This window comes from Dermacentor andersoni, chromosome 7 (assembly GCF_023375885.2).
Source record: "Dermacentor andersoni chromosome 7, qqDerAnde1_hic_scaffold, whole genome shotgun sequence".
Taxonomy (NCBI): Eukaryota; Metazoa; Arthropoda; class Arachnida; order Ixodida; family Ixodidae; genus Dermacentor; species Dermacentor andersoni.
The window spans coordinates 86,656,845-86,671,951 of record NC_092820.1 but is presented as its reverse complement, the minus strand read 5'-3'; the positions used below and the strand labels follow the sequence as shown (position 1 = coordinate 86,671,951).

General features: G+C 44.9%; 1 protein-coding gene across 1 annotated transcript in view; it reads right to left on the bottom strand.

The window, feature by feature from the left end:
• Window positions 1–256: 256 nt before the first annotated feature.
• Window positions 257–15,107, bottom strand: part of LOC126534142 (uncharacterized) — a 169,462-nt gene continuing 154,611 nt past the window's right edge. The window contains exon 8 of the mRNA XM_055072712.2: window positions 257–439. The gene's annotated coding sequence lies outside the window, so the exon portion shown is untranslated. The remainder of the gene's footprint in view (window positions 440–15,107) is intronic.

Below are 15,107 nucleotides of genomic sequence, written 5' to 3'. Positions count from 1 at the left end.
AAGACGGAAGCACCAAAAACGTCGCCCTTAATGTCATGTCAGCTCGCGAATGTGAAAACATTGGTTGCTTCAATATTCTCGTGCAACTAGAAGTTGGTGAGAACATTTAAATATGTCCAGACGTGCCACCCGATATTTCCTCACGTGTGCCTTCTGTTGGTGTTTACTTCTTCAATTTACAAAGGCGTGAATTATGAAATAGAAACAGGTGCCTGAAAGTGATGTCATAACCGCAATCATACATGAACACCATATGTGAAAGATTTCATTTCCGAGAACATGAAAAGTCTCGGCCTGGCCTTTATTTTGTCATACACGACTGTCAAAATTTATTAGGAGCTTCTTGAGACTCACATATGGGCTACGTAATAGACTGCATGGTGAATTTTGTGGCCGCAAAACGGAAATTGGTCGAAAATTGTTCCTGCGAAGTCAATAGCTGAAAGTGAAAGAAATAATTGTCTCAGTTGTATCATTGGCGCCAATGTTGCTTAAAGTACAGGAACAAAAGCACTCTTACATTAGTAGCTTGGCGCAATATTTATGATTGTTCTGGAGGAACATGGATAGTGAAAAAAAATTTCATTTGTGATGATAGAACTAAATTTTGAAATTGCTTCAAAACTCTTGGTCGACATGCAACAACAAGCAATTCATATGCTCAGAGCGAAGCCTTAATTGCCATAAGAATTCCAATATGCAATATTTCGCGCACGCTATATTCATTATTAGGATTGCTATAAGCTGCAGAATCCTCAGTCAACCTCGGTTAAGTGATTACACGCTCTAAACTGATTCATGCGACAAAGTATTTGTGACATTTGGACTTAATAGTGGCACGCACTCTTAAAAGCGTGCGCATAAGGGCATGTTTATATTATGTCTCACTTGTGTTTAAAACTTTCCCCTTATTTATATTTCAGTGCTAGAACCTCCTAGTATAATTGCTAAAGTAAGTAAAGGGGCCTTCGGACTACTGTTGAAGTGCGGAAACGAAATCGGTTAGAACTTTTTGCGATGTATTACTATTCGAAGACGCGCCTATCTACACTAATATAGGGCTTCCTTATTACCAAACTTATTACATCGTACCAATTTTCCATTCCGGTTCCTATGACACTACCTAAATACCCTGTAAGTATAATCATATTCTTTTAACGAGGGCCATACTCGCGGGCTACCGAGATAACCAGTGTCGCAACATATCATCTGAAAACCTTCTAAAATATATCTTTTCATTTATTCGATCGGTTGTGCGCCATGGTTTGTATATTCATGAAAGATTCGGGTACCTTCACACTCATAAAAGGATTTAAGCATGAAGTTCCTGCTCTAAGCATTGCAGGACCTTGTTTTGGTGCATGATTTTGCATTCTCGCTGCTTGCGCTGTACTATTGCGGTACTATTTATTTCATAGAACTGTTCCGAGGACATTTCTATTTCTCTAAACTTTAGTGTGCTATTTGCAGACACCGATGTGCGATTCTTCCTGCATTGAACAACATGTTTGAGTAAAATCAGTTCGCATTTCGGTCTCACGCTACGCTAACGGTGCGCACGCTCTAGTACTGGGCACACCGAGGACCGCCGCGGGGTCAAGCACTCCGAGCCGCATTGCACCAAGGGCACCGCGTCCGTGCCTGCTCCGGCCCGCTTCACGTACCGACGCGTCTCTCCGGGCGTGCGCCCCACCCGTCCCAGCTAGGGCCAGGCGAGCCCACGCGCGGAGGAAGGGAGACCCTAGGCGAAGCTCTCCTTAAAGAACAAATCACATTTATCAAGCTGGGGGTCAATACAGACCAAAGTTTCGCCACCACGTCCGAATCCAAATCTAACCGCCACACAATACATGGCCAAATGGTCACCGGTGGCCGCTAGCAGCGCACCTCGACAGGGCGAAGAAAGAACCCAGAAAATAGAGGACGCCCATCTTTCGGCCAAGGCCTGCCATCGCGCAACCCCACAGCAGAAGAAATGGAAACAGGAGGAAACACAAGAACAGACGGGGTCACGATCGGAAGGACGGCGCTGCCTCAGGAGATCGAGACGACCGGACAATGCGCACACCCGCCGAGGCAGGGACCCACATGAGCCGAAGTAACCACCGGCCGGCGGCGGACAAAGGGACCGCCGCTGGCAGAGAGGAACACGTGCGCATCTTCCGACGCCCCGACGTGTCTACTCGGGCCCCGTCCTGCGCACGCGGACCCGGAACGCCCGCAAGCAGGGCGTGAAACTCGCGAGATAGTCGGCCAATAGACAGTTTTAGTGTAGCGTACGCAACTAGAGCGTACGCTTTACGCTATAGAATGCGTACACTAAGCAGCACATGTTTTTTTACAGTTTTAGTTCGCTTGCAAGATCTTCGGATCTTTAGCGACAGGTGGAGCTGAAACATCGAAAAGCATGAAGGTTGCTTTGGATTTTGTGGCGGATGTACGTGCTTTTCGGGGCTCCATGGCGGCGACGAAATCATAAGCTTTTGTGCATGCTTTGAGCTTTGCTTCTGTTTTTCATTTGCTAATTTTTTAGCCTTTAAATAGTAATTGGGTGGCTTTCTTTCGTTTTTTTTTTCTCTCGTATTTCGGGTGACCGGGTGTGTTTCGTGTACATTTGGTTTTGCAGGATGGTTAAAGCGTCCTTTCGCGTCACGTGCTTGTACACATGCAGCCGAGTGGGACGCAGTGTTTGTAGTCTTTAAATAATAGCTTGGCAGTGGCAAAACTAATAGCTATTAGTGGTTTTACTGTGTGTGTTTTGGTAGAAAAGTGAGAGCGTGGCCGCGTGGTTGAGCTCGTGCGAGAGCCTGTTGTACCTTCGGTCTCCGCGGCTTGATGGCTTTTGAAACAGTGGTGATGTTGCTTTGCAGCATTTTGAGGATTTGGATCCTGTGCGTATCGGGTTTTGCTAAAAGGCACGTGCTCTGCATTGATATAGTGGTATAGTATTTGCATCAGTAGTAGCGTTATATAATATAATATTATTTGCAAAAAGACGTGGAATACATGACGAGAAAGCCGGGAAAGGAGGCAGTGCGCAGGGGTCCCTCAGGGCAGATGAGGAGACAGATGAGAATGGAGAGGGCGTCGAAACAACCGGCACACAATGTGATGTGGATACTAGGCTGCAGAAAATGGAGGGTTTAAAGGAATAGCTTGCCAAACAGGTGCAAGAGTTCAAAAATGAGCTGAACAGGGAGCGTGATGCACGAAAGGGAGTTGAAAAGAGACTTAATGCAGCCGAGGAAAAGCAGAACAGGGCCGCCATTGTGAACGAGAATGGGCGTGACAATATAAAGCAGACCCCCGACGCGATAGGAGAGGGATTGTCAGCAAAGTACGTGGAATGCGTGCATCGTGATGAAAAGTTAGCTGGAAAGAGCGGCACCTACCTTGAGGCCGCCACGCGGAAAAAGCAGGAGCTCAGGGGACAATGCCCCTTGTCGAGTCCGAATCACGCGCTAAAGGACAAAGGGAAGCAGGGAGAGGTAGGAGAGAGTGAAATGGTGACTATCGCTGGCGACTCAAACCTTGCTGGGTGGTCAAAAGCAATTCTGGAGAGGGTGAAAGGTTATAAAAGAGTGGCGATAGGGACATTTCCAGTGCGGACACTGGGTTCTGTCATGGAGCGGGCAAAAGAAAAGCTCGCGGAAAATGCCCACGTGTGCTACCTTGTCATAGTGGCAGGTGGGCTAAATGACGTCCTAAACAGGAAAGGGACAGGAATTGGCCAGCGCTTGGCGAAGGGGGTGGATGACTTGCGCGAGTTATGCCCTCAGGTGCAGATCGTGGTGTGCACGGTACCGCAGGTGCCTGTGTGTGACAGTCGCGCAAAAAGAGCTGTAGTGGCTGCTTATGAGGCGATACGGAAAATTAACCGAAATAAATGCTTCGAGGTTGTCGAAGTAAAGAGGGAAGTGAGAAGGTGTGGTGGTTATTAACGAGACGGGATCCACTTCAATTGCAGGCTACCACGAGAACTGGGGTTCGACTGGGTGGTCGCGTTGTTGCTTTTTAGGGGGCCCGCGGGCGCTCAGGAGGCCAGAGTAGATAGTAATGAAGAAGATCCCCTAGGGGAACCTCTGAAGGGCATCACCGTCGATAACAGAAAAAGGAGGAAAGCAAGAAAGAGAGCTCACCATGCAATAGGCTACAAAAACATGGGCGGCAGAAGGAAGGAAGAGTGGGGAGATATTTAGGAGTAGGTAAAAGCGGACAAATAGCGGTGTTGTCGGGTAAAGAAACGCACCTTAGATACTCAGAAGAGCCTCCAGTTATTGAGAATTATGTTTGGGAAGGGTGCAGCAGGATCAGGCACGTACCCAGGATTTTTTTTCGGGGGGGGCCCACCACCTCTATCATCATCATCATCATCATCATCATCATCATCAACCTGTTTTATGTCCACTGCAGGACGAAGGCCACTCCCTGCGATCTCCAATTACCCCTGTCCTGCGCCAACCGATTCCAACTAGCGCCCGCGAATTTCCTAATTTCATCGCTCTACTTAGTCTTCTGTCGTTCTCGACTGCGTTTCCCTTCTCTTGGTACCCATTCTGTAACCCTAATGGTCCAACGGTTATCTAACCGGCGCATTACATGACCTGCCCAGCTACATTTTTTCCTCTTGATGTCAACTACAATATCGTCTATACCCGTTCGCTCTCTGATCCAAACCGCTCTCTTTCTCTCTCTTAACGTTATGCCTAGCAATCTTCGTTCGATTGCTCTTTGCGTGGTCCTTAATTTGCTCTCAAGTCTCTGCCCCATATGTCAGCACTGGCTAAATGCACTGATTGCACACCTTACCTTTCAATAATAATGGTAAGCTTCCAGTCAGGAGCTGGCAATGTCTGCCGTATGCGATCCAACCTATTTTTATTCTTCTGTGAATTTCCTTCTCATGATCAGGGTTCCCTGTGATTAATTGACCTAGGTAGACGTACTCCTTCACAGTCTCTAGTGGCCAACTGGCGATCCTGATCTCTTGTTCCTTTATCCGGCTATTTATCATTATCTTCATCTTCTGCATATTAATATTCAACACCACTCTTACACTCTCTCTGTTAAGATCTCCAATAATTTGTTTTAACTCGTCTGCATTGTTGTTGAATAGAACAATGTCATCGGCAAACCGAAGGTTGCTGAGATATTTGCCGTCGATCTTTGCTCCTAAGCCTTCCTAGTTTAATAGCTTGAATTCTTCTAAGCACGCAGTGAATAGCTTTGGAGAAATTGTGTCTCCCTGTCTGACCCCTTTCACTATAGGTATCTCCCTGCTTTTCTTGTGTAGAATTAAGGTAGCTGTAGAGCCTCTGTACATATTCTTACGCGAAGGACGGGTCAGTAAGACGAGAAACTATTTAGAGATTATATTTACAACAACGGTTGCAGCGCTGACCGGTTAGATTCACAGAGCGAGCCCAGTTCGTTCTTCCTCCTCTTTTCTGGAGTGATGGAGCCCACACGCCTCGTTCAAACAAATACCACACGCATGTAGCAATATTTTCCAAGCTTTTTACGTAAGCGTTCTGTACTCCTTGATTACGTAGTGTCTCTATGACTGCTGGTATCTCTACTGAATCAAATGCATTTTCGTAATCTATGTAAGCCACATGGAGAGGGTTATTGTACTCTGCAGATTTCGCGATAACCTGATTGATGACATGGATGTGATCCATTGTAAAGTATCTCTTCCTGAAGCCAGCCTGTTCCCTTGGTTGACAAAATCCAGTGTTGCCCTTATTCTATTGGAGATTATTTTGGTAAATATGTTATATAATACTGGGAGCAAGCTAATTATCCTATAATATTGCAATTATTTAACGTCTCCTTTTTTGTGGATTAGTATAATGTCTGCATTCTTCCAGTTTTCTGGGACCCTTGCAGTCGATAGACACTTCGTATAAAGAGCCGCCAGTTTTCCAAGCATTATGTCTCCTCCATCTTTGATTAAATCGACTGTTATTCCACCTTCTCCTCCCGCTCTTCATCGTTTCATGTCTTGCAGGGCCCTTCTGACCTCATCACTAGTTATAGGAGAGTTTCTGTATACTGTTCGTTACTGTTTCTAAGTGAGGTATCGTGTCTCCTCTTGGTACTGTATACAGGTCAGCTTAGAATTTTTCCGCTGCTTTTACTATATCTTCGAGATTGCTGATGATATTATCCTTCTTATCCTTTAGTGCATACATCATGGTTTGTCCTATGCCAGGTTTCTTTTTTACTGATTTCAGGCTGCGTTAATTTTTTACGGCTTCTTCAGTCTTTCTCATGTTATAATTTCGAATATCAGTTATTTTCACCTTGTTGATCAGTTTTGACAGTTCCGCGAATTGCGTAACGCTGTGCGGCCGCCAGTCCCATACAACCGCGTAGAGCGCAGGACTCTGCGATTCTAGACGTACTGCGCTCACCGCGAAAGGTTAGAAAAACACCCACATAAGCAGAGCAGAGAAGTGGCTACGTGAGGCGGTTCGACCGATAACTGTAGAAGCGTCATTCAAAACAAGCAATTGTTCTCCACTTCCGGCGGCGGCGTTTTCTCTAGTTCCTTTTTAAATAAAAAGATGTTGATCCATAAATATTCTCATAAACAACGGTTAACTTTTTTATTATTCGCTTTTGCTTGCAGTTTGGTTGTTGCCTTGGCTCTCTCCCTTAGTAGATCGCTTAATTTCTCAACTCCTTGCGATTTTTGTTTCCGGTTGCCAATTTTGCACGAAAAGTGCTATACAATTAGGGAAAAACAGACGAGGTAACGGGTGACAGTCATCTTGCTTATGAGTTTAAGGGTCATTGCAGGTTTTCGTGATGGACGCTCTTTCACATTATTGTATTTCCCCACCTTATATAACCCATATCACGTGTATATGGTTCCGGGCATCTGTCAGCGTCGCGGCGAGCCGTAACTCAAGGAAATAATGAAGCAAAGGGAGAAGTTAAACGCAATTGGCGTTTACTCCGGCAGCAACTCGTTCCATGAGAGTACAGACCAGCTGAGTAACAGCCGCATCCTTCTCCTGGTCCCAGGATCAGCTTAAACAAAGAAGGTTGAACTAACAAAAGCAACAGCTATGCGCGTGACGGTTGAATAGAAGGTGACAACTGAACGCATCTCGAGTTAATCGCGCGGGTGCGGAATCTATGAGAAAACTGTCCTTCACATTACAAGAGATGCCGATGACTACCGCCATCTAAAAGGAGTGAAAAAGGCAGCATAATGCTGACCGATGAATAGCTGCCAAGTCTCAACATTGATCTGGCGGCGCTTTAGAAATGTGTTAGGAGTGGTGGCGTGGGTGGGGAGGGGGGGGGGGGGGTATGCCACTCGATTTCGGGGGGGGCCCGGGCCCCCCCGGGCCCCCCCCCCTGGGTACGTGCCTGAGCAGGATTAAGTCGTTAAGAAAGGGAGGGGGAGTCGGAATGCTCAACCACCAGGGAGCCAAATGGAAAAGATTAAATTCACAATGTCAAGAGCATCTTTGGTTATCAGGTAGAATGTGTGGGCAAAAACTTGGCTGGGCGTTACGTATTTGAGGACCGGAAATAATTGCACAGAGAAGAACAAAGAGTTAGTGCAATGCATTAGCGCTGATATTAAGGGTATAGCGAATGGTGCTGAAATTGTCCTATTAGGTGACATGAATGCCCACATACAGGACTTAGATGGCTATACCGACAACAACGTGAAGTCAATACTAGACCTTTGTGAGCAACATAACCTGGTTATCGTAAATACAGGGCCTTCAGTGTTAAGGGCAGATCACGTGGGAATTGGGAAAGCGGCAATCGACCATTTAAAACTGTCTGATGACAGAAGGAGTTCATGATAAGTTTAGAGAAAGAGTCATCGATGAGGGAGGGTTTAGCAGCATAGGGAATGACCGTAAACGCATCATTTTGAAAATGGGATTATGAAGTTGGGAAACAGAGAAAGGAGTGCAAGATGGCCAGTCCAAATTTTAACGCTGAGCAAATAGCAAATATAGTCACTAGAGTCCAGGAAGAACTTGGCAAATGGCCAAGTAATGAGAGGGAATATGGTGAGCTTGTAAGTCTAATAATGACAGAAATACGGAATCAGAAACAAGATGTTCGTTGGTAAAGAAAAAAATAAACCGAAAAGCTGGTGGAACAGAGAGATACGAGAAGCGATCGCCGAACGACAGAAAGCATCTCGAGAGCACAGGCAGGCATAGAAGGTGAAGTTGCCGCAGGATGAAGTAACCAGCAAAAGGGATATATACCGGGAGAAAAAGTCTATGGCTCAAATACTGCTGCAAGCAAAATTAAAAGGAAAAAGTCATGGTTGGTTGTCAGAAATACGTGAGAAAAAGAAGGCCGCACGAAGAATATTTGGGAACCACATAAGGTGGAAGTCAACAGGCAGGAAGTCAACAACAATACAACAACGTATCCTAGACGAAGATGAAAACAGACTGGAAGGAGAAGTGGCAAGAAATAACATCCGAAAAGTAACAGCCCCATCTTTCCAAGGCAATGACGAGGTTGTATTTGAAGAAAAAAAGAGAATCAAAGAGACCCAAGTGGAAATGGAGCTAGTGTTGACAAATTTCGACTGAAAGAATGCGGAAAAGATAATTCCTAAGCGCACAGCCACAGGGCTAAACGAGGTTCCCGTTAGGCTGATTAATGAACTAGGACGAAAAAGTAAACATGCTCTGGTGAAAGCAGTGGAAAAACGTTTAAAAGATAGGCGAATACCGGACAGTTGGCGACAAAGTAGAATGAATTTATTTTATAAAGGTAAGGGGGAGAAACATAAAATTAACCCGTATAGACCATTGAACATTACATCGGTGATATACAGGCTAGCAACGCAAGCAATCAAATTAAAGCTTCAAGCATGGGCACAGAATAATGACATTTTGGGAGAGCTTCAGAATGGCTTTAGATGAGGTAGGCGTTTGGATGATATCTTTTTTGTTCTTACTCAGTGTATTGATATATCAAAAGTAGAAAACCGACCGTTGTATGTAGCATTTTTAGATATTACAGGAGATTATTACAATGTAGACCGCAACATTTTGTGAGATATTCTGGAAGGGGAAGGCTTAGGTGACGATTGTCTGCTGCTTTTGGGAGAGATTTACCTATAAAATACCGTTCGCATTGAATAGGAAGGGATGAAGAGCGAGGAGAAAGTTCATATCAACAAGGGACTGAGGCAGGGATGGCCTTTATCCCCGCTGCTGTTTATGATGTACATGGTGAGGATGGAGAGGGCGCTAGAAGGAAGTAATATCGGGTTTATTCTCTCATAGAAATACGCGGGTACAGTAGTAGAGCAGCAGCTCCCAGGTTTATTTTATTGCGGACGACACTGTGTTGCTAGCTAACAAGCAAAGTGATTTGCAATGTGTGGCTAATATCTGTGGGCAGGAAGGCAACAACTTAGGTTTGAAATTTAGTGTTAGAAAATCAGGTGCCATGGTCTCAATGAAAACAGTGAACAGACAGTAGAGATAAAGGGCCAGGAAATACGTCTGGTAAAAGAATATAAATATCTTGGTATATGGATAAACGAAGGTAATACAAACATGGAAACACAGGAAAAAACGATAATAGTGAAGGGGAAGAGAAATTCAGTCATAATGAAGCACAGAGCGCAATGGGGGTGCCATAGGTGCAAGGTCCTCCGAGGAATGCGGAAAGGTGTAATGGTTCCAGGACTCACTTTTGGAAATGCGGGTTTTTGTTTAAATCAGGGATACAATGAGGATTCGACCGGAACCAAAGGTCAATGGGTCGCCTCCCATTGGGTGCTCAGTAGAAGACTACCATTGAAGCTGTGCAGGGTGATATGAGCTGGGCTAGTTTTGAAGTGAGGGAAACTCGCAGTAAAATTGAGTATGAAGAACGACTGAGGAATAAGGAGGATAGTAAATGGGCTGGGAGAGTGTTCAGGTATCTGTACAGGAAAAACATTGATTCACAGTGGAGGAAAAGAACTAGGAAGCTTGCCAGCAAGTTTGCGGCTTTTAAGGTTGGAAGCACAGCAACAAAGAAGGTCAACCGCAAAGTCATAGAGGCTGAAATAATTTCATGGGTGGCGGCAATGGAAAAGAAACCTGCCATGAGTAACTACTTAAGCGGGAAAAAACGAAATCAGGAAAGAAACCGTTTATGATAACTCAAAGCGAAGCTCATTACTTTTCGAAGCAAGATCGGGATGCCTTAGTAGACGAACCTATAAACCGAGATAATAGAAGGAAGAAGAAGCGTGTCCTTGCTGTGGAAAAGCTAGGGAAACGATGGAGCATGTTTTATTCGAATGTAAAGACATCTACCCAGCGGTCGCTTTAGGCACCACTGGCCTCCTTGAAGCCCTTGGCTTCAGCGGGAGCAGTGGTAAAGTAAACATGTACTAAAAGGCATTGGTAAGAGGTGATCGGAGGATTGGTGGAAGAAAAGTAGGGAAACAACAAAAGGCGGAGACGTACAAAAGCACAGTTCGCAATAGGGGATCAGAAAATTTGGCTGTGGTAGTTCATAGCGTTCTTTTTTTTTCCTTTTTTATTGTTTAAACTATGTAGGACGCTAGGCAGTATAATAGCAAGCGCTTGTTGGCGCGACCCACCGCCCCTTTCCAAAGGGGACGCTCATAACATCCATTCATCCATCCATCTATTCTTGTATGTTTCCTTCGTTAGGCTTCTACTCGTTTGAAACGAGAGGCGATTTTGAGAACACCACAATGTTATTAATAATAATCTGCTGTCGAAGTGGCCTAAGACTAAGCGAAAGACGTTTACCCTGTCATTTGCTATGAACGAAGTGCATTTCACAAAAGTAATGCCAAATTCAATTCGAAGTGGGCAGCCGGGACCGCCGCCATGTTTTACGAAACTCCGCAAACAACGCAAAGACGCTAACGCTTAGACAAATAGCGTGTACGCTATACGATTTTGGTCGTTAAGCGTTCTCTGCATGCGCAGTGACGACCCGCTATTTTATAGCATACGCTAGAGTAAAACTGTCTAAAGGGCGAAGGGCGTTGACGTTCCCATGCCAAGGATGACTGCCGAGTGATAATGCTTTATGACCCACGGCCATGTCGTCCAGTCAGGGCGAAGAGGGACACGGATCCCCCGGAAATGCAATGCAATAACACATCACAACCACCCCAAGTGCCTGAAACCCCGCAGCTTGAATTATTTAGAAGAAAAAGAGTACGACGACGTTAGGCAAACAAGACACCGGGCTTCCGGAGGCTCCTCCATTCTTCATAATGTCTCTGACGTATTTCTAAATTGTTCTTTGTCGCCGTGAAAAACCACGAATCTCAACTCGATATACAGCTTTAGAAACATCTGTTTTTGCAGCCGCTATTGTAACGGAGATGGTCTGATAAAGTTTTTCCAGCGTAAATTGTCATTTTTCTGTTGAAGTAATTTTGCCTTGTCGTATAGGTTTAAACAAAGAATTTTATCGTGCTCTTGAAGCGACAGCTCTGGGAAGTGCAGTCAGCCCCCCCCCCCCCCCCCCCCCCTTCTGGTTTATAATAATGTGATAACAAGACCAATCTGAAATTTGTACTTACAGAAATGTATTACTCTCTTGGCGTGTCTAATATATGATGGCACCTCGTCACATTTAGTGTACTCTTCGAGCACACGCTTCAGCTGGGAAAATGAATTGGAGATTAGTCAGCTTCATTTGCATTTGCAAATTGTTGTTCAAAGCTAGTCCTAAATATTTACAAGAAATGAGCAGCCATTCAAACCCACTTTGTTTTAGGCTTTATTTTACGCTATAGGAAACATAAAACTTGTTATTAACAAATTAAGCAATCACTAAAACTCTCAGCGTTGCATGCTAAGTTCACGTAATATGTTATATAAGCGTATCACCTACCCTCCTTATTTACTATAGCCTTGAACGAAGCGCTAGACACCAGTAGTGCATGAAGCAAAAGCTTATGAAATTCACACGTCACGGGGCGTCAATGTGTGCTCCATTGAAGGACACCCAAAATGCGCCACATCATATAGCTACAGAGTAAAATTTAAACTTTTTTCTGTCAATGGGAACTAGAATACTGAAAATCCCTGTTTGCTCTCTAGTTCACACCACAGACTCGATGTCCGTTAAGGTTAAGCCTAAGAATTTTTCCCCATCGCTTGTTGAGCTGTTTGTGTTTTTGTCTGAACTATTTTTACAACCATGCTGTATATGGCTCAAATCCGTGGTTTCGTGGCGTCTACGAGCAGAAATTCGCATCATCGGCAATGGCTCGAGCGACGTCGCCTTCTTCGTTGGCGACCATCGGCACAGCCGCTCGAGCGCACTCGTGCCGATGCTGGCGCGTTCGTCGTTGTCTTCTTTCACAGCTGGCTCCGTTGTGCAAAAAACTATCATCAGCAATGAGTAGGCCGCGTGTTGTCAGCACTGCAGAAGAACCGCGAGTGTATGAAGAGCGACGGTGGGAGCAGCAACGCGAGCGTGATCGTCGACGGCGTGCACATGCTAATGCGGCGGTCGACGAGCGTGCCCAGGAAATGGCACGTAAGCGAACAGCGAGAAGAACCAAAGAAGCCTACCGTCAGTCAGAGAATGGCGCGAATTGCCTTCCGCCTCAGGGCTTCAATGTGAATGAGTTACAGGGCACGGACGCCAGGTTTGAAAGGGACTTTCTTGGTTATCATTTCGGCTCTACCTGCAACGCCTGTAATAGAGTATAGTTCGATAGATACATCACTACGATCGCTGACGTGAGGGTCGACGAGTAGCGGCAGCGTGTGTTGAAAGTGTTAACGAGGAGCTTCCCCTGCGAGTTTGTGTCGGTCTTTCGTGTGTGTGGTGCGTGTCGAGAGGCTCTGCTAAAGGTTGCGGTTACATGTTCTTCGACGACGAACGGTTATTTGCGGGCGCATGCGCTGGCGCAGCTTCCAAAAATTGCTGCCGATCGAATCAGATTCGCAGGTGAACCACCTTCACTGAGCGGAATGGCTCATGCATTTTATTTGGTAATCTGAAAGTTTCCGCTCCTTAACTTAGTACCGGTAGAATGCAGCGATTCTATAATTGCTATCGTAAGTGTTCCAACTAATTTTGATTCTTCTTTAGGTTTGTTTCTCATGATTAGGGTCCCCAAGGACAAACTAGCATGCATAAAGTTGTTTTCACCCAGATTGTAAAGCCGCACGGCGAATTACAATTACGTTTATCTTGTAGCACAATTAAGCATTACGTTTCTTTTCTGCAGTGCATTCTTAAATGATAATCTTACTGTTTGTTGGCTAAGGCCCTCAAGCATTGGCTGTAAACCATGGGCACATTAATGAACACGAGAACGTAATATGGAATCCGTTGGCTGCTCAGATATTCGCCATTGATTATCGCTCCTAATGGTTCCCAGTCTAACAGTTCGAATATATTATCTAAGCGTGCGCTGAAAACATTAAATGGAATGTTCCACTGAGCCTGTCGACTTTTGTGATCAGCATTACAATGCTTTTCATTCGGATTATCAGGGTCGCTGTGAAATCATTAGAGGTGTTTTTCAGATATTTACATACCCTCCATAATTGATTGTATCAGTACTCATTCGCATGACTGTTCGTATTCTATGAAAGCCATATAAAAGGTTGGTTGTACTCCACAGAGTTCTGAAGCACCCGTTTGATTCTAATCATGTGATTTATATTCGACTGTCCGTTGCTAAATAAACCTGTTCTGTGGGTTGGCTTAAGCCAAGGGTTGCCCTTATTTAATTCATCATTACCATTGTTAATAGTTGACTTGTTAATGAAAGGAAGGTATTTTGGTTCTAATGCAGTTTTCTTTAAAATGTATCTCCTTATCTTTTAGCATACAGTTGGAAATTTGCTACTCTCTGGTACACTCGGAATCTTGAGGTGTTGCATACAAAGGGGCCCACCCTTTCAAGCATAAAATGCACCCATCCTTCAATCAATCATCTGTTATTCCACCTTCGCATGCCGCTTTTGCTCGCCACTTCTGTCGCAAACCCCTACACATAGATACACATGAAGCTTCTGAATAGTGTTCGTCACTGCTTCCCATAAAGGTCGCGAGGTTGCTCTGGTTAGAGTATTCTTTAGTACAGAATTCCTCAGCTGGTTTTACTAAATAATCAACAATGCTTATGACATTGCCGCGATTATCTCTTCCTGCATACAAATTACCATTTAATAAGCCAAATTTATTTCTAGTTAATTTCATGCCACCCTCCGGTTCCTTTCTCATACTTTCATATTATTCTCAGTTTTATAATATTTGATATCGCTTACATGCTCCTCGTTTATCCTTGTTGAGTCAATTCTATCCGATCTCTGGAATCTGACACTCATGCTTTGTCGATGCTTTATTGAATGAATTGTTACTTCGAAGAGCCTACCTTCTTGTTGACTTCGGACGTTATTTCCGACACCAATCGCGACTTCTGATGCCAGTCTAATTACGGACTTATTCGTTGTATCTACGTTTTCTTCCTGCTAAGCAGCTTTTTTGTTTGCATGCACTAGGCCGAATTGAATACTTTTCGCCCGATTGCGTCCAGGTTGGCCTTCTTCCCCTTGACTAATTGCCGTTGCTGGCGCTCTAAGCACCCTCCGCAGAGCAGAGGCCACGTGCTCGAGTGTTCCAATTTATAAAGGACCATCCTGTACACACGTGTCCCTCTTCAACGAATGTCATTCACACCGACATGGATGAATGTAGACACGAGACTGGGTAGCTACTGCTCTTCGAAGAAACTCTTTCACGGTTATTCGGAGTACTACATGTGTGCCACTATGTCTGTGCTAGTCTCCAATGAACATCATTGTACCAAGTTGCATTACTGGGTGTGTCCCACTATAGTTGTGCGCTGCTATTGAGTGAAGGGCTTTGGCGGTAACTTGGGCAAAGATGTATGTAACACTAGGAATGCGCCTTTCATCAATGACCAAAAGATGCCTTCAATATTACGATTCTAAGCTGAATGCAGCCCGCTTCCCAAGGGATCCTCAAGGACAGCAACTCGACGGATTAGCCGGCTGCGCCATAATTGTACTGGATATGTGCAGTTGTTTAATGATCGGCTTTCACGCCACCGCTGTTGCGAGCCGCAATCTGAA